We start from the raw sequence: 18,698 nt of genomic DNA, 5'->3' as shown, positions 1-18,698 counted from the left end.
TTTACCAGAGGAAGTACATCACAAACATTCCTATTTTGCAAAAGTGCCTGTATTAGAGAACAAAATGCAGAAGGGGGAGTGAATAAAATCTTCAAGTTTAAATAATTTAAAAACCTGGCAATTTGGGGAAACTTTCTTTCTTTAGCATTAATCATTGCAATCATGACGTGGAGTATCAAGTGGTGAAATTTTTGATCACAACAATACCTATCACCAAGTCTGGGTATGCTCTCTTTTCAAAAATTAATTATGTTTAAAAAAAAAAAAAAAAAACAGAAGACAAAGCAAAACCCAAGCAAATCAACACTGTGTAAACTGACCCTGGGCTGCTGAATGTATTTGTAGGAGTATTTGTTTGCTTACTGTGGTAGTTTAAAAATAGTTTTCCAGTTAACATCTTTTCCACATAATGGAGATGTCAGGATAGGTTTACATGATTGTGTAAATGGTCAGAAGTTGTTTATGTAGTCCTGAACGACTGAGAGAAGAGAAGAAGACTGGGGTTCAGCAAAGCCCCTAGGGGCTTTTTCTCTGGGAGAGAAACGCAGGCTCTCTTGGGGTTGCTGGCGATGCTTTCCAGATGAGTTAAACTGAGCTGGCTTTCCTCTGCTGTCAGAGTCGCTTTGCACAGGGCTGGTGAGGGGCTGAGGCATCCCTGCCTACCTCTGTGTTACTCTGAGGTTTGGAATTGGGGTGAAAGGAGCTTTTTCTCCAAAGAAACGGTAGATTCAGGCTCGAGAATGACCACGGTAACGTCATTATTCCATGCACATGCCTGTGAACACCAAGGCTTTTAATGTGCCCACACACCACAAATTGATCCTGTGCACATTTCAGTGGAACGTTTCCTCTCCCCCCAAACACATTCCAGCCTGAAAGCACACTGCGTGGGTGACAGTCCAGGTCGGTAAGTCTGTCTGGTCAATGTCCTCTGCCTAAGGACAGGCAGTTAAAACCTTTCAAAAGCCCCCTCTTTCGGTCTCTGGAGTTCAGTGCCATCGGCCCACACCCAACCTGGATTCAGCAATTCCCAGCCCAGAAGCACGAGTTTCCCTTGCTAGGGCACCTTAAAGACCCCCCCGAATTCCGGAACGCCCGAGGTGTGGGTACCTCCGCAGGTCGCGCCTCCTGTGCCCCAATACTCAGGCTGCAAAGGAAGGACATCCCGTCGGTATATCCCTGGTCAAGACACCCTTTATGCCCCTATAGAGGAACCGGGCTCAGAGTCTCCACCGGCCTGAGGATCAGGTAAAGCTCCCTTTGCCAGTTTCGTGCGTGGGGACTGGGGGCCACCTCCCCGCGGCAGGGCCGGGCAGGTGCTGCGCCCGGCGCGCGCCTCCCGGAGCCGCGCACTGAGCATGCCCAGCTCTGCCACGCGCGGCTCCCGCCCTCCCCGCCGCGCCCCCGCCCCGCGCGCCTTTCCCTCCAGCTTCCGGGCCCCCGGCTTCCAGCGCTCCGGCGCGCCAGGTTTTTGGGGCTGCCGGGAGCTCAGCGAGGGAGGGGAGCGCGACACCAGACAGCTCCGGGTTCAACTCCGGGATTGGTCGCAAGTAGGGAGCTTTCGCCACTACACCGGGACCCTCAGACTGTGCCTGCGCCGCACTCGGGCTGTCCTCGGCGCTCGGAGCAGAGCCCAGGTGCAGAGGTAAGTGGCGTGCGAGCCGCCGGGCTCCCGCTCCAGCCTGCCAGTTGGCTGCCCAGGCAGTCCGGCTCCCCGATTTTGAGTAGAGGGCAGCATCCTCTCAAGCCGCGGGATGGAGGGAGGGCTGCCCAGGGTTCCGATTCCTGCCGGGCTGGACGGGGGCTGTGGAGCTCCATCACCCCGAGCCGGCCAGCGCTGCAGGGTCGGGCAGCAGGCGCTGAGCGCCCTGACCCTGGGAAGAGGCAGGGCCCCGACGACGCCCCCGTCACCCCACGGCGACCCTTCTCCTCCTTTTTAGTCTGAAAATAAGTTTGTTGCGCTGCAAGGCAACTGCAAAATAAGGAGCCCAGAGCCCGGAATGCTTCGGGAACTTGCAACTGGTTCAGGCTGATGCCCTCTCCGCGCGCCCTAGCCCCGGTGCCGGGCTCTAGACCGGGGCTTCCTTCGGGTGTCGGTCCCAGGGTTCCGATGCTCCAGCTGCAGCCCACAGTCAAGGAAGGCGAACTTGGGCTGAGGTTCAAGGGATCGGGACCTCAGAGAACCCGATCTCCGCGGCCGAGGTAGAAGCAGTGTTGAAACAGACACTAATTTTGGAGAGCGCCAGCCAGCCGAGTGCCAGGCTGGGTACTAAGCACAGGGATTGCGCGGCCAACCACATCTACCGGGTCCCTGCTCTTGGGGAGGCTGCCTGGTTTCCCCAGTCTCTGCCGAAGGAGCTTGTTGGAGTGACATCCATTTCCAACAACTTCTGGGGGATTTTCAGTTTCTTTTGCGAGGCAAAGACAACCGCCTCCTCCCTTCTCCGGTACCCAGACAGCAGCGAGATGTGCGCCAGGCGCCCGCTCGCTCTCCTTCTCCAGTTGGGTTTGGAGGGGTGGGGGTGGGGGGCTCAAAACCTTCGTACATTTTCTCCCTTTGTGCCTGGTGTGTATAATTTACTATTAATGAAAGGCGTGGAGGCGAGGGTAGGAGGCCGTGGGCTCCTGGTGCTCGCTGAACCAGTCAGGGAGTCTGCTGCAGGAACACATTTTGCAGCACAGCGGAGCTCTGCGAGGAGGCGGCTCCGCGCAACGGGAAGATAAGGTGTTAGATTGCTAGCCCCGCGTCTCCAGATTGGAAGCAAAAAGGGTTGAGGTTGTGTAGGGCGACTGAATGTGACCGATCACCTTGGGTGTGTGTTCTGCGTGCAAGAGGGTGGCTTGGATCTTGGGGTATATTGGAGGTTGATTTGTAAGGAGGAGTCCCTGCGAGCAATGCTTCCGGAACTTTTTCTAGTTTTCCTACTGGAATCAACATAGGGGCGGGGACATGTTTTTCAGGGGGAAAAAAAAATGTCATTTAATTGCATGGGAAGCTCCTGCAGTTTGCAGTGGCGGGAGCTGGGAATTTCAAGCAATAACGCCACATAACTGATTTGTTTGGACACCTACATAGGATAATTTGGAGCATGCTTTTATTTTTGCATTTTGAGACTGATGGTTTATATTCTTCGGGGAGTGAGGTAGGAGCTTCAAGTCTGGATTTCCCTTTAAGTAGGTCCACCTAGCAACCTTTCAAGTAGAACTGATTAGCAACTCTATGTCTGTACCCAGGTGGGTGTAAAAGAAGTGTCTCCTGGAGCAGACAGCTTGCGGTGATTTTGGTGGCATTCATGAGAAAAATTCATATTTCACCATAAATTTATTCTTGCTATCCTGTTGATTTCATTCAAGACTGTGGAAATCTCCCCTATTGCTTGTGGGAGTAGATAAGACTAGCAAGGATCAAATACAAGTTCTGTGAGAATATTACTTTTTTGCTACCTTGTAAAAATGCTATTGATTTTGTTTGCTGTTTGTTTAAACTGGCTTCAACTGCCCTGTCTGGTTGAGGAAAGATCATGATGATAAATCTCATTATTTTTTCAGTGTGGATCTCTCCAGTTTACTAGCAAGCATGAAAAAGTCTGACCTTTTGAATTGGGGGCTATAATGCTAAGAGACTTTACCAGTTGTTTAAAGCGGAGAAATTTTAGCTGAGACAAATTTCCTTATTTGCAGCCTTTGAAAACACTGTCAGTTTCTCTACCTTGGAAGACCTTCAGTGCAGTTTGGATTCAGCTCAGTAGCTCTTCCATGGTCACTTCAAATTGACAAGTGATCAAGAGTGATAAGAGAACATAACCTAAAAACTGTTGGATTTTGTTTTTTTTAATCAATCCCCTTATTTTACCTATTTCTCTCTCTTTTTTTGCTCAGAAGTAGGTCTGCTGATTTTTCCCTCTCTAAACACTAAATCTTTGGTGCAAATTCTTCTGAAAGGTGCTCAGACATCCATCAGTTTAATGTAGGTCTTAAAAAAATAAAAGTAACCCAAATAAACTTCTGAGCTGAAAACTCCCCTTTGTAATTTCTGACTTTTCCAAGTTTGTCTGCTAATGGTTTTAATGTATGGGATTCTTCTTTGTTATATGAAGAGACCAGGATATAACATACATCCGTTCTAACCTCTCTTGTTAAAGCTTTTGTGAACTCTTGGTATTATAGGATTTTAACTGCATGAATCTGTTTCATGTAGCGGTCCGAGGGATGTCCCCACGCTGCGATGAAGTTTTTTTCTTCTTCTTATTTTCTGTAAAGTGGTTTTCTGAGTCAGTTGAAACGGGCAGGATTTATTACCATGACTTATTCGTCTTCACTCTCTTTTATTATTTACTATTGGAAGAGAATTTGATCATGCATCAATAAAATTTATAAATTAAGGGCATCTCCTGATGTCCGGTACACTGTTGATATAAAGCAAAAATATAAAAGTTCTCACATTTTTATACATTCCCATGGATTGTTTTCTACTGTCCTTGGGTGGGGACTCCCTTTGGAGTTACTGCTAGCTCAGGTTTTTTTTTTTTTCTTTTTAACCTTTCTCTCCTTATCTGTGTTCTGCCATTTATTATCTCTGATCCTGTAGCCAGTTGTAAAACTGCTAGCCATCTGTCTCCTGTAACAGGTGGCTTGAGAGCGTCTGTTTTCCTGTCCTGACTCACCTGGTTGGAATTAGGTTTGGGAGGTAAAGGCCCTTGGGAGGGGTCATGGTGGCTGGCACAAAGTGGACATACAGCTGAAAGACATGAGGTTCTAAAGACTGAGCGACCCGAGGCCAGGAGTCTGTGAGCTGAGAAAGAAAGGGCACCTTGCGCTCTGCCCCTGTAGGTGGAGGATGGTCAGATCCTAGACACCTGGGTCCACGTTCAGCCCCACTGCTGATTGCATTCACCGTATCAGGTGAGAGAATTCCATAGCCCTAATTCTGTGAGCGCTGATTTCCTTAGCTATAAAATCAGGACAAGACCTAGTTCAAGGCCCTGCGGTAGGGGTTGCCTATGAGAGGATACATGAAGAACTTGGTTATGTTAGATTGGCTACTTTATGAGCTCAAATAAAGGAGCCCCCCATGTATACTGTCTCACATGTGAAATGAATTTCTTTCTCCTTCCTGTTGATCCCCCACATGGGTGATGGTAGAGGTCTTCATGGAAAGTTCCATTCAGAGACCCAGATTGATCCGTTCTGCACCCTCATCCTCTCCAGAGGGTGCAGAATGGATCAAGGCCCTGGAGGGAGAAAGACTTGGAGAATGTGACTTGCTCCCACCTAGAAGTGGTGGGTTCTCTTTGCTTGGAACTCAGCTCCAGGGGTGTAGCCAGAGGAAGGCTGGGAAATGTAGTCCTTCCTTCCTGTATATTCAGGAAGGAAGCAGCCAGCCTTCTCTGAGTCTGTTCCCATGTGTGACATTGCCTCCTCCCTATTCTTCCTTCAACCGCTGGTAGGAGAACTGGAATACATATGAGAAATAAAACCATAACAGGAGCAGCCGATGAGCTGATACGTGCACAGTGTTTACTATTTTGAGATGCTTTTCTGAGCGTTTTGCACGCCTAAATAGCAATTGCTGCCATCTCTGCTGTACAGATGAGGAAAAGTAGCCAAAGATAAATTAACCATTTGTTCAACACAGAGGGCTGGGATTTGAACCAACCTCTCTGGGTCCAGCATTGATTTTTATAAAACAGGGACACTAAAGTCCTGATTTTGTTTTTGCTGCAGTACTTCCTTAAACCAGGGAACCCCTGTTACCTCTTGTCTCTGTAAAACTATTGCCAGTCTAGTTTTTAAAAATCCTAAAGAAGGAAGAGATCTTGTCTAAACTAAAACATCCAGAGTGGAGTGTAGACAGGATCTTGGAAGATGTTGGTTCAGGAGCAGATATTTGAATGAGGACCCCCCCACACACTATAATGTACTTTGGTTTCTTTCTGATACACACATCATCAGTGTCTACGCTCCGCATGGTGACCTCTCTCTTAAGCCTCCGTTGTGACAGTCCTGTGTTGCCCCTTTCATGCCGGAATATGTGAAGATAAATTCCTCCTCAGTTCTCAGCATAAGTAAATATCCTTTCTGTTACATTCACTGCTAAAACAGTCTCCCCTAACTTCGCTTGTGATCAAAGGCATTATTTTTCCTCTATCTCCAACCTCCCCAAAAAGGAAAACCTCCCCTTGTCCTCTCTGCTTTGCCCAACTTGTATTTATTTATTTTTTTCAAATATTTCCTGCTGGATTGAAGGCACCTCTCTCCGTCACCCTTGCGTCTTCTCAAAGAAAATGGTCTCTCTCGTTCTCATCTTGTTCTCTCACATCAGAAAATCTCCTTCATCTCCCGTCACCTGTGTTTTTGTCTTTTGTAAACACGACAATTACCGTTCGGGTTTCCAATGACGGCCGGGAAGGTGCTCAGCGGCCGTCGGTGAGAAGACACCTTTTGTCAAACAGGTCGGTTCCATCTTGTCTGGTATGCAGTTGGCGCCTCTTCACCATTAGTTCCTGATAAATTCTCCGTGTGGACAGGCAGATATTCTGTGTACTTATCAGTCACTTCTTCCCCCCAAACCCCTGTTCATTTCTTCTTGATTTTTTCTGAACCTTAGGTTACAAGAGATCTTTTTTTCCCCTAAACTCTTCTTCTTTCCCCTTTTCTCTCACTTCCATGACATTTATGTGCATGTGTGTGTGCATATGCATGTGTGTGTGTGTGTGTTGCTGGGTATGGAACACAGGGCTCGTGCACGCTAGCCAAGTGCCCGACCACCCGCTACACCCCAGCCCTTGCCTTGTCTTGATCAAGCCCTGCCAGTGATTTCTTGGGTTGGAGAGGTAAGAGGGTTTTAACGTACTTCTATTGTATTTCCAGACTCCCAACAAGCCACATCCCATGGGACTTGAGACAAGCTGACACCAGCTGCTGTTCCAGAGCCATTCTAAATACTCAGTGACTTGAAAGAACTCTTCACTGCCTGCTGTGGGGTGGTGTGTGTTCACGCAGAGTTCCTGACCCAGGGCTCTCCCTGGAGTCATTTAGGGATTCGGGTCCCTCACACCCTTGTGGCTTCCTGGTCTTGGAGGTCCCTGGGGTCTTGTCTTTCAGCCGAGAGATAGGGTATAAGAAGAGAAGTAGTGCAGAGAAGTATCTCCTGGGTTGTCACAGGCCAGCCCTGGGAGGGACCGGCTTGGCCTCTGCCCACTCAGGATGGGGCTGAACTCATCGCTTGGACTTTCTTTGCCCTGAGGGAAGTTGAGACGCAGAGTCTAGCTGTGTGCCTTGGAAGAAAGGGACATGTGTCTGGAGCTATCCAGTAGGGTCAGCTGAGATTGCCAGCTGAGTCTCCGGTTCCCTCTCTGAGCGTGGAGGAAGGAGGGCTTAGACGCTGATCCATATGCACTCCCTCTCTTCCTTTAAATTTGGGACTTTATTCTTGTCCCACTCTTAGGGCATATGAGCTGGGTGACGTGCCATTTCCTCCGTCAGGATTGGAACATGTGAGCCAGGCCTGGTCACAGTATTTGCTTCCAGAACAAGCGCCTGGCCCAGCGAGGAGCACCGTGGGGCAGGGAGTTGCTTCCCGGCTTTCCTGGGACGTTGGCTGGGCTCCACGCGTGCCCTTGAGCTGGTTCCCACAGACACAGGCATGAGGACAGAAGGTACGGCAGCCCTTATGGCCGCGACTGTCTTGCCACCAAAGAGAAAAAGGAAGCCTGTTGTTTCTAGGGGGTCACCTGATACTCAAGAATGAAGCCACCAGAAGGGAGGTCAGAGGCCAGAGGGGGAAGCCTGTGGCCCCTGGCGTGGCGTGAGCCCAGGACCCCAGCTCTTCCTGCAGCCAGCTGACCTGAGAGTTTCACTGCCCTGAATTCTTTTCTTTCTTTTTTGGATACAGCTTTGATGTCAGCTGGTTTGGGTTGGATTTTTATTCCTTCAAGTCCATCCTGATTCATTAGATCAAGAACAACAGAGAGGAGAGAATTCTGGATAATGATGGGAGGGGGCTCCTTCTGGTTTTCCCCTTTCAACTCACCTAAGGAGTCCTGTTGGTTCTAAGCTGGGCTGCGGTTCTCGGGCAGGTACTGAGTCAGACTCTCCGTCAGGAACCCTTTGGCTTCCCTCTACCCAGGCAGGTAGGTTTGTCTGTCCATCATAAACCTCAGGGGCTCCTTCTCCCAAAGCTTCTCTCTCTTCCTAGAGTTTCTGGAAGAGAAATGCAGGCCAAAGGACCCAGTCAGGCTGATTCCCCCTTCCAAGAGGGACTGGTTCTTACCTGATGCTTTCCTTTCCAAACTCATGTCCCCATCCCGTGTCCCTCTCGGGGTTCAGCCTCCGCTGGACCGATCCACTCTCCCCTCCGGCCACCCCCCACGCCTCTCTGGTCTGCTCTGCTCCAGCTGTGCTTTTCCGCTGTGTGGATCAGTTTGCACAGTGCCCGGCTCCAGCGTGGTCCTGTTCAGCCTCTTTGAATGCTACCGAGGCATGAAGAGGGGCTCCCTTCTCTGCACCTGCCCCGCCCCCGGGGTTGGTTTCCATGCCTGTGATTGGACACCTGCCATGGGGGTGTCGACCCTCCTTTCTTCTGAGGACCTAGGGGCTCCCAGGAGGCTGGACATTCACTTTGACAACCAGGAAGATCCTCAGCCAGCTGGGACAAATGTCCCAACTCACTGACACTCCTTCCATTTCACACAGATGCCCGTGAGTGACGTGGGTAACATTTCAGTGTCTTGCGACAGTGGGCGAGAGCTTGACAACTAGAGTCGGACAGCCCGTTTGGTCCCGTTTCAGACTAGCGGTGTGACCGTGGGTGAGTTAACTCCCTGTCCCGCCTTTCAGTCATATCATCGGTATCCTGGGGTCAGATGCATCTTATAGGATTGCTCAGACCCTGAAAAGATGCAGTAAGTTAGGGGACTTTGTCTGGAGATGGGAGCGTCTGTCAAATGAGGTGTGCCTAACGACGCGGGGTCACGTGAAGGCGCTGGCTCAGGAGAACGGTGGACAGATCTTCGTGAGCCCCAATAAATAGCTCTGGGTTGGTTATTGGCCTTGACCTCGGAGAATGCCTGGCCTCAGCGCAGCAGGTGGAAACACGACTAAATTCAGAATGCACGTTCAGGGAGCCATTTAAGTGTGTGACTAGAGGAGCCACCCAATCAGCAAGACTGACTTGGAAATATGAGCGAGGGTGATTTCATCCCGTGAGACTTACACGTGCATGAATCCAATGCACAGCTGTTCCTTTTGGGGCGGGGGACAAGGTTTGATTATTTTTTTTTTTCTTGCTTCCTAAGCCAGAGTTAACAATTTGCATGCTTTGGAAACATAAATGATTTCTCACCTTGGGGTGGCATCGGTTTCGGTGCAGAACCCTTCCTGTGCATGTTTGGCACTGGGAATTCTGTAAAGGTGGGACGTTTGGGGGAGGGGGATTCAGTTCAGGAGAAATGGTGGGTTGGGACAGCAGAACCCCTGCTGAGTCCATTAGGAGCTCCACTTTAGAAATAATGTATGAGAGTCCCTTTGTTCTCCTGCCTCTGAACCGGCCTGCTTACCTTAGACTGTGCTTTGGTACATAGACAGACATTGTGCCCTGACAGCTGTGTTAATAGAAATCTCCAGTATCCAGGTTGCCTTGCCTTTCAGGTGTTCATGGAAATGTCCAGCAAGAGCAGGTGTTTCACGGGGGCGTCTGATGAGATGGGTCCATTCTGCAAGAGAGGGCAGTCACACAAAAGTATAATGTGACTTAAGTCCCTGCTTCTGTTTGAGGAGGCTCCATGCTAGGCAATTGCCACTGTTTGTCATCATGTGAATTTGTTTCATCACCTGTATTACGATGACTCTTCAACCCCAAATGTAACTATAAACAGTTTTGTCTTAACCATGCATTTGATTCCCTCTTACCTGGCTGTTGATGCCGGTCTCGGTGAAGGTTAGTGAATACACTGGGGGGGTGGGGGGGGAGTCCAAGCGCTATTTTCCCTGTATTTGATGTGGTGAATGACAGACGTCCTTACAGGAACATTGATAACTCAGGTCACACACCTAAATCCTGGTGAACAGTAAAATGCAAACACGGTTATCTAGAATTCTTGGATCACTCATTATAAATGGTGTTTTGTCTTTAATACACAACAGTTTTTTAAAAAACCAAAACCTTTGAAGAATATATGTCTTTCCTGCTTCAACAAGTGACTAAATATAATTTGCTCCTGGATGACACTGGATCCCTAGAGTGTAGACCTTTCAGTCCAATTGGCCTGGATTTGAGTCCTTGTTCTTCTTACCAGTTGTGTGATCTCAAACACATTCTCTCCTCTTCTGAGATAATTTTGTACATCTGTACAGTGAAGTTCTCTCACCATGCCTAGCTCACAGAGATGCCGCAAATGTTAAATGTTATGCATTTAAGAGTTTAGTACAGCGTGCCTGGCACGTGCTAAATACCAAGTCAATTAGTGCTTTATCTATCTTTGCAACTTCTACAAAACAGAGGGTGTACATTCCATCGATTTTATGGAATGAAGGAATGTTTATGTCACAAATGACTTTGTGTTTTTACATTTGTCAAAACCATGAACGTGGGCCGGGTATGGTATACTTGTCATCCTAGCGGCTGGGGAGGCTGAGTGGGGAGGATCATGAGTTCAAATCCAGCCTCCAGCAAAAGTGAGGCCCTAAGCAACTCAGTGAGACCCTGTCTCTAAATAAAATACAGAATAGGGCTGGGGAGGCGGCTCAGTGGTCGAGTGCCCCTGAGCTCAATCCCTGGTACCCCACCTTCTCAAAAAAAAAAAAATAAAAAACATGAATTTTGCCCTTGCCATAGTGCTGTTATGGGAGGGTGTGCACCCGAATGCCACTGTGCAGCTGAGACATTGCTACCTAACCTGTCTGCCCTCTGCTACCTTTGAGATTGTCACAGATGATCCCTGGTTTGGGTGAAGGAGCCTTTTCTACTTGCCGTTCCTTATTTCTTATAAAAGATCAAATTCAACTCTACGAGCTGTTCAGACTGTTCATAGTAGGGTCTGAGTGAGGCTAGGAAGGACCTTCCCATCACCCCCTGCTCCTGATTTGGGTGAGAAAATAGGAGTCATGTCCATTTCCACCAGTCTTGCCTTTCCTGTCCTCTCCTCCTCGACTGCGTTACTGAGTGGCAAGATGTGACCATACCGTAGCAGAACAAGAAAAATCCTGCCCCTGTAACACCCGTGTCTGGGATGGATTGTGCAGCCGGCTCATGTTCGTGAAGATTCCCATGTGATGGCGGAATGTTGTTTTTCTGACAATAAGTTCTCATTTTTTTTCTTTGGCACTTTTTAAGGTCACGCTTCCCAGTTGATGAGAATCCAGCTTAAAATTTCTAGCCTATTTTGCCAGTTCTTTTCTTATTTGAACATTGTGGTCAGGACTCCTGGTAGTAGATACCGTTGAGGGGTTTGTGCTCTGTCTGCCTGGGTGCCACATAGCAGGACATCTTTGCAAACCCAGTTTTATCAACTCTGTTCAATTCCTTTATTAGCAGCAATTTATACCGGAGTATCGTAGTTTATACAATGCGCTGTAACTGAAATGAAGACTCTTTTTGAGTCATCCCTGTTATTTAGAGTAGGATCTGTTTCTGTTCCTCTGAATTAATGGACTTTTGTGAGTTGGAGTGCATTTCTCAGGATGCGGCTCCTTACATCAGTGTGTTAAAAACTCTGATCCGGTAGGAATCCAGTAGAACGCCTTCTTAGGAATCGTGAATCCTGGGTTTCCAGTCGCCCCTCAGTCTCTCTGGATGGAAAACACTATTTTAAGTGCTGTAAGGAGAAACTGTAGGCAAACATGGTGATTCAGAGTGATTTGATGATTCAAGTCCTGGTCACGCTGCTGACACTTTCGCGACTTTAGACCAAGTTCATGAAGCTTGCTTTGTTTAATTTTTCTCATACATATAATGGAGCTATTCCTGAGGGATTGTGAAGATGAAAATAAGTTAATTGTATATATGCAAAGTCTGGTGCCAGGCACATAATTAGATGGCAATCTCTCCTTTTTTTTTTTCTTTGTTGGTGCTGGAAATTGAAGCTAGGGGCACTAACCACTGAACCACATGCCCAGATCTTTTTTTTAATCTTGTGATAGGGTCTGGCTGAGTTGCGTAAGGCCTCACTAAGTTGCTGAGACTGACTTTGAATTTGCAATCCCTTGCCTCCACCTTCCCAGCCATTGGGATTGCCGGTGGGCACTGTACCTGGCTAGACCATCTCTCGGTGCCAACGTGTATACTTGGGATTTCATTCTTTTGCAGCATATATTTAGCATGACACCTGTGTGGTGCATTAACTGGGTGAAAGTTAGGATTTACAGACTGGCAATCACATTCTTTCAAAGTACTCTGCCCGGTGATTTATGCGTGCTCCTATGTCTTTATCCACTGGATGGACAATGGATTCTCCTCACCGTGGAGACAGAGGAGAACATTTCCAGAGCAAGTCCTTTTATGATTGGCATTATTGCAGCAAGCCACTGGGTCAGAACTGAGATAGGATTAGCACTCTTTGAGATTTCGGTTTGGAAAGATGACTTGGGCTATGGTCGAGAATCTTATTTATTAAAAACAATGAATTACAGACAGGGCTTTCATCTGTATTCCTTTGCCGTCAGCTGTAGTCCACTTTGTGAACCTGGAAAAGATATGTTGACATGGGACAGAGCAGACACAGAAAAATGTTTCAAGTTACTTTTAGTCACATGTGTTTAAAAATTTTTAAAGGATTTGCAATTTTTTTTTTTTTTAATTGTACTCCAGTCCTGGGAAATGAAATTCTGTCTTTTTCTGGGAGAATAGCAGTCACTTTATGGGTGCTTCGAATTGCAAAACTTAGCAAATCAATCGTGATTGGTGTATGGTTAATAGGCAGGCACTGAGGGACTTTTTTCACATCTAAGAGAGAAAAATTAATGTCTACTTCCCGTGTTTCTGTACCCTTTCAGGAATGCAGCGTTGTAGTCAGTATGCTTTGAATGTTTCTCTATTTCATCTTTGCATGTAAATTCATCTATTTTAGGGCAGGAAGGAATGTTTCTGTCACAAATTGCTTTGTTTAGGGTTCACAATTTTCTCTCCTTATTTGTTTCTTAGTTGCTTTTCTACGTTGCTTCCTATAATGTGAAAGCATTTGAAAGTTTATTTACTATGTTCTGTTGTTTTCCTTCCCCCACCCCATTCCTGTGCTCCTTCAAGCTAACTCACAGCAGAATCTTCATTTCTTAACAGACTTCTAGCCATTTATTTATGTCACACAGATTCTAAGTTGTGGTTTTGTTGGCCTGAGTTCAGGCTTCGCATCATTCATGCCCTGATATTTTCTGAGTTAGATTCTTCCCAGGATAGACCACGTACTATCATTTCTATGTGACTATTCTAAGCACCCAAGTATCTGTGAAAATCCTAAAAAATAAACTTTCAATGCTAAGCATGGTAGAAATCCAGCTATTTCTACCTTCTCAGACTTTTAGGTATAAGAGAGATTTACAGGAACTTAATTACAGAGATGGATTTCATCACACCCTGAGCCTAAATTACCAGGGTTAAGTAGCTGAAACAGGTGGAAGGGTTCTTTCTGTTGCATCTGAACATAATACAATGAATTGCTCATCATCAGGGACCATTTGAGTTGCTGCTGATTCCTGATGTTCTGTACCCAGCATCTCATTGACCAAGACTCTGCATTCTAGCCGGGCCTAGGTGTAGCTTCTGAGCACAGAACAGAGGATGATCCATACAAGACGTTTGTCTGCTACCTTATTGTCACAGGGTCCACAGATGGGCACTGCCTAGGAGATGGGGCATAATGGAGAACTTCGGTTCTCACCCTAGATCTGCTGTATCAGCACCTTCTGTTAAGAAGGCCATTTATATCCAAAATAAAGAGAGATGGGCATTCATTTCCATCCTATTCTTAACTAACTCCACCAACTGGTTTCCTTTTACTAAATTTAAATGTCAAGTACATAGGCACCTTGCTTCAATGTATAGTAAGGACACAATACTATAGACTCAGATAAGTTAAGACTTTGGCCAAATGATGGTCAGAGTGTGTGTGGTCTGTAGCTGTATCTATTTACCTGTATCTATATAATCTGATGTAGTATCTATAGATATACATCTAGATATATATATATATATATATCAGACTACATATCTATCTATCTATATATAGTCCAATATAGATCTATCTAGAGCCACATCCCCAGCTCTTTTTTATTTTTTATCTTGAGATAGGGTCTGGCTGAGTTGCATAAGACCTCACTATACATCTAGATATATGTATCAGACTATATATAGATATATCTATATATCTACCTATATTGATATATATCTGTAGACATATATATCAGACTATATAGATATACACATTATGCATATATATGTGTATATAAATGCATACATACATAGATGCACATACACATGCACACAGACACATACACACAAATACACACAAATAAAAAGGGCTGGTGATTTGACTCACTGGTTAAGTGCCCCTGGGTTCAATTACCAGTGCCAAAAAAAAAAGATTTTTTGGTGTGTATATATGAAGCGTCATATTACGTGTGCTTTCAAGGAGCAATGTGACTCTTGTATCAGAGAACTGTGCAGAATGTCACTTTGGGATAAATTGGAGGACATGAGGACATTGAGAAGTATTCTCTCTCTCTCTCTCTTCTCTCTCTCTCTTTTTTTTTTTTTTTTTTGGTTCCAGAGATTTAACCTAGGGATGCTCGACCACGGAGCCACATCCCCAGCCCTTTCTTTGAATATTTTATTTAGAGACAGGGTCTCACTAACTTGCTGAGGCTGGTCTTGAACTCGCGACCCTCCTGCCTCAGCCTCTGGAGTGGCTGGGATCACAGGCGCGCGCCACTGCACCCTTTAGGCAGCATTCTTGAAGCTGGAGAAAGACATTAGAAGATTTTAAATGACTGGAGGGACATCCGACTTCCAAGTGGGAGAGGTCCATCTGAGTCTGAGGTGGAGATCTGAATGACAGGTCGGGGTGGTGCTTGGGTGGCATCGGTAGCCTGTCTAGGCTTTGAGACGGATGCCTGACTCTCATCAATAGTTCTTCTTTCCCTTTCTGGCTCGTGGTAATTAGGTAATATGACAGTAAACTGGGTACAAAAGTGCATTTGCACTCCTCATATAAAATATTTATACCCGCTAAATGTATTTCATGTTTAAATCCAATATGCATAGGGATTAACAAGTAATTTGGGGCTTAAATTAGAGAACTAAGAAAATGAGCAAACAGCAAAGGTTATTATGTATATAATGAAAAAAATTTTAAAAGCCTCTTAGAGAAAGGATGGGCTTTTCCATGGTAGCATGAGAAGAATCGTCTCTTGGTCAGAGGTTTCCAAATGGACCATTTCAGTGAAGCACCACGCACTCGAGTGTCTGTTTTGTTTTATTTTGTTTCTCTGTTTTCCATTTGGAAACATTTGAGCGTCTGAGATTTCATGGCAAGGTATCCAGTGCCCATCTGTCGTCCAGTACAGCTCTTGGCTTCTTTCCATTTCTCTCCTGTGACTGAGGTACACTCCTTAGCCGATCACATTTGCTGTCCTTAGATATTATGAGAGAGAAACTAATGCCATCTGACAACATTTCAAGGAGTGGCCATTGGTGCTGAAATGTACTTTTTAAAAAAATTTTTCTTTTTCTAATTCACGGGAACAAGAGTCTCCTTTTTTCCTAACAGTAAAGTTATGTTGGCTGCTTGTGGTCTTCTTGGGTGAACAGGCCTGAACCCATCCTCCCCGTGAGAAGTGGGTCAGGACGTCATCTCTGGCGGCTTCAATAGCCTGATGGTTCTTACTATTCCAGAACACACAGGCTACAGGCACGTGACCTAGCATGCCAAACTCAGACCTCCTCATAGGCAGAATCTTGAGCTTGGCAAAGGGCGAAGACATAGTTATTAGGATTTAATAACTGTGGCGGGGTCTTGTGCTGCACTGTCTAGAGGTATCTGTACCTGGGGAGTTTAGAGAGGCTTGATCCTTTAGTTCTTCCTTCTCTCAAATTAACCACTCCTATTCTTTTTACAAAATCTTCTGTTGCCTGGGTTTCCAAGAGTTGGCTTTCCTTGCTTGCAAGCCAAGAATGATAGGGAGAAAAAAATAAAATAAAAAGCTTCTCTTGGTTAATTGGTAAACCCTGTTTATGTTTTTATCTTCTCTTAGGAGTTTGCATAGGTCACAGTCTTACAGGTGATCTTTTCCAGGGTCCATCACTGGTTAGCTTGAGGTCCCTTTGGAAACTTGGAAAATATATCCCTGCGGGAACCTCTTGCTTAGATTCCAGTAAGTACTTACAGAACCATGTTTTGCAGCACTGGGGGCGATGCCTAAAAATTGGATATGTAAATCGCTCTGCCTTCTCAGACTTTCAGGTGTGGCTGAGGCTTTATTCAAAAGGACTGCTAACGTCCCGTGCCACCAACAGCTGGCCAAGCTGCTTCTTTAAAAGCTTATTCCTTTTCTGAATAATTAATACCACCCAGGACCTTTGGATGCTTCTTCCTACGAGCAACACCTGGAAGTTTCCCTCTTGGTCTAGCCAGTGCTTAAAGTCTCTGCTACAAATCCATTTCTGGAGGCTGTGTAATCACAGTAAGGAGTGGGCACTTAGCTTTCCCGGCCGTGCCTGCAAACTTGTGGCTGTTCACTCTGGAAACGTGGAGTGTTTCTATTTATGCACTGAGGCTTACATCTTTCTCCAAAGTGTGCTGTAATAGCCTGAGTGTTAAAAGTCTCTGGGTTTAACTTGAACTTGGTGTTCATAAAAGGGGACCCTAGTATGGATGATCTTCAAATACTTTTTCATTTATGATCATTCACCCCTAAATTCTTTCTTGTATTTATGTTAGAAAGAAGTGTTTGAGAGAGGCCTGATGTTGAATATAAAAAAAAAAAAAAATTCCCTTTACTCACCCTGGAAGTGAGAGACGAGGGCCTGTTTTTAGGACTGAATATAAACTCTCTGGGGTAATTGCTGCAAAATATGGTCCTCAGGAAAACCTGGGAGCTTTAGAGGAAAATAAAGATTCACAGCCCCACTCAGAGCTCAGCATCAGAGTCCCTGGGGAGAAGCTTTAGGAAACTGTATTTGGAATGTTTCTCCAGGTTTGGGAATTAGAGCATGTTTTGTGGAACGGTAATTTGTCTAGATATAAATAGGATTCCTTTAAAAAAAATGAAAAGAAACAAGCTTAGGCAGTTCTAGTTTTTAAACATGTTTTCTTGCAACACAAAACTTGTGTCCGAAGCAGCTAGGTGGTGGCTTTCATCACTGGCTCCTCGTTAGAATTGCCCAACTTAGTTGTTTAAATTGGACAGTTTCTGATTTGAGGGTGTTCGCTGGGTAATGAAATATTTTAAAGCTACCCAGGAGATGTTATTGAGAATATCAGGGTCCAAGTCCATAGATAGGTTGGGTATTCTTTGGAATACATTTTGGAAAATTTAGTCCAAATGTGTCACAAATCACCTGTTTTTTTTTTTTTTTTTAAATCAGATGGTTTTACTCAATTTCTATATGCAGTATATTTTCAAAGTACTTTCCCAGATAGTTTTCCCCAATGATCAAAATTGAAACAAAACAAAACAAAAATGCAAAAAAAAACAAAACCTCCTCTTTAGGAAGAAAAAAATGGATTGTTTAGAGACATTCTATGAGAAAAAAATCGTACATGAGAAAGGAGTTGTGTCTTAGTTCATTTTCTATTGCTGTAGCAAAATAACTGAGGAAGGGTGCTTTGTAGAGAAAAATGTTTACTTAGCCCACAGTTTTGTGAACCGAAGAGCATGGTGCCAGCATCTGCTGAGTTCAGGGTAGGGCCTCATGGCAGACCATGTCCCAGTGGTAGGAGCATGTCCAGAAATCTCCTGGTGAGACAGGAAGCCATAAGCCAGGGGCCAGGCTTACTCTCACAAGGACTTACTGGGGTTGACAAGAGCTACATTAACCCCTTCCAAGGGCAACATCCCCACTGACCTCGCCATCTCCCCCTGGGCTCCACTTCTTAACAGCCCCACCAACCTCCAGACATTGCTACTCAGAGGACAGAGCTTCTAGCACATGATATGGGAGTGGACACACTCTTGGGTGCCATGATGGTTGCTATGTCCTAGGTAAGAAGACTGAGGACCAGAGACAGAGGTGTCCATCACCCACCAAGCCTGGGGCAGCACTAACATCAGATCCCAGGTGTGCCTGCATGTGACAGAAGGTTCTTGGTCCCGTGGTATCCTCGCTTAGGCAGAGACTTCTGTGCGTAAGGATGTGGGTGCGCAACACACTTCTGTGTGCATGCAGGACTTGCAGAGAAACATCTCACTGAAAGGAAGGTGAATCTTCATAAGTGGTAAGGGTTTGAGAAGGAATCCAAGTGCTTAGAATCATTTCAGAACCTCAGTATTTTTCAGCCAGAAACTGGTATATGAAAGTGAGCACATTTTTGAAGCTATTGTGAATTAGTAATTTTTGCCCATGCAAAATTAAATACTGTATTTTTCATTATATGAATTTATTTGAATACTCAAAACTCACTGTTTAAATACCTTTTTTTTTTTTTTTTGTACAGGTAGGTTTCCAAATATTGCTAAGCTGCCGAAAATACTGAGTTTTATGGCTATTT

General features: G+C 45.7%; 1 protein-coding gene across 2 annotated transcripts in view; it reads left to right on the top strand.

Moving 5' to 3' along the window:
• Nucleotides 1-1,526: 1,526 nt before the first annotated feature.
• Cntn4 (contactin 4) overlaps nt 1,527-18,698 on the top strand; it is a 968,730-nt gene continuing 951,558 nt past the window's right edge. For both annotated transcript variants that reach the window (XM_047534796.1, XM_047534794.1), the window contains exon 1: nt 1,527-1,645. The gene's annotated coding sequence lies outside the window, so the exon portion shown is untranslated. The remainder of the gene's footprint in view (nt 1,646-18,698) is intronic.

This window comes from Sciurus carolinensis, chromosome 19 (assembly GCF_902686445.1).
Source record: "Sciurus carolinensis chromosome 19, mSciCar1.2, whole genome shotgun sequence".
Taxonomy (NCBI): Eukaryota; Metazoa; Chordata; class Mammalia; order Rodentia; family Sciuridae; genus Sciurus; species Sciurus carolinensis.
The sequence above is the reverse complement of the archived record's forward strand: the minus strand, read 5'-3'. Positions and strand labels throughout refer to the sequence as shown.